Genomic DNA, 1,551 nt, shown 5'->3' with positions numbered 1-1,551 from the left:
ACACTAAAAAATGACATATTTGACCCCAAAATGACCTTTAGGGTGACCTTAACGTCAAATTACTGAAGTAAGATCAGAATCAGATTCCCAGACCTTGAAAACCCCTAAAAAGTGGTATTATTTATGATTATAGCTCTTTTGGATGTTTAACTAGATTGCCCCCCAACCCGGGTGGCGGCCATATTTGAATTTGCCAATATGGCAGCCCCGGGGGGCGCCCATTCCGGCGCCCGCCAGAAATCGAAAAAGTATGGTATGGGCAACATCTGGGCCAAATTTGATGCTTTTGGAAGAATGTGAACCAAAATATCCCTAACACCCCTGACTATTAGCCAAATCGGAAAGTCCCCGCTGCCATATTGAGATCAGATAAGAGAGGGTATATACAGCCATTTTATAACATGGGTAAGATAGGAATATTCTAGGTTTTTGATCTATTCAATTCTCTTCACTAACATCGCACTTCAATTCACAGTAGCATTTCTGTTTACATAAACATTTACAAATATGATTGCGGTCGTTTGGGATATTTTGCAATGTTTGCAAAAACTAAAAACACACGATTGTTTACATTAATCATGTACTTTCCTAAGCGCGCCTCGGCCATTTTATACTCTCTTTCTCTGGGACCTACATAGCACAGCTAGACTTTCCGATCTCACTTATTAGAGTATATAACACGACGTCAGTTATCGACAGAGAGCAAGACTCTATCATGTTGATAACGAGCATGAAGCTTGAGGATAACTTTAATATGAGACCAAGGTAGCTCACAAGTCATAATGATTCTATCTAATCTATTCTACCCTCTCCTGCTTTTCTCTAATCGATTCTTCCCTTTCCTACTTTTCTCTATTATCGTCCTCCCTCTCCTTCTTCTCCCTAATCTATTTTTCTTTCTCCTGCTTCTCTCCAATCTATTCTTCCTTTTCCAGATTATCTAATATATTCTTCTCTTTCCTTCTTCTCCCTAATCTATTTTTCTTCCTCCTGCTTCTCTCCAATCTATTCTACCTTCTCCTGATTCTCTAATATATTTTTCCCTTTCCTTCTTCTCTCTAATCTATTCTTCCTTCTCCTGATTCTCTAATATATTCTTTTTTTCCTTCTTCTCTCTAATCTATTTTTCTTCCTCCTGCTTCTCTCCAATCTATTCTTCCTTCTCCTGATTCTCTAATATATTCTTTTTTTCCTTCTTCTCTCTAATCTATTTTTCTTCCTCCTGCTTCTCTCCAATCTATTCTTCCTTCTCCTGATTCTCTAATATATTCTTCCTTTTCCTTCTTCTCTCTAATCTATTCTTCCTTCTCCTGATTCTCTAATATATTCTTCTTTTTCCTTCTTCTCTCTAATCTATTCTTCCTTCTCCTGATTCTCTAATATATTCTTCTTTTTCCTTCTTCTCTCTAATCTATTCTTCCTTCTCCTGATTCTCTAATATATTCTTCCGTTTCCTGCTTCTCTTCAATCTATTCTTCCCTCTCCTGCTTACAGTTTAACCAATTGTTTTCTCTCTTGCTTCCTCTCTAATCCATTCTTCCCCCTCCGTTG

Source organism: Priapulus caudatus, unplaced genomic scaffold (genome assembly GCF_000485595.1).
Source record: "Priapulus caudatus unplaced genomic scaffold, Priapulus_caudatus-5.0.1 Scaffold685, whole genome shotgun sequence".
NCBI classification, from domain to species: domain Eukaryota; kingdom Metazoa; phylum Priapulida; class Priapulimorpha; order Priapulimorphida; family Priapulidae; genus Priapulus; species Priapulus caudatus.
This window is presented reverse-complemented; position numbering follows the sequence as displayed.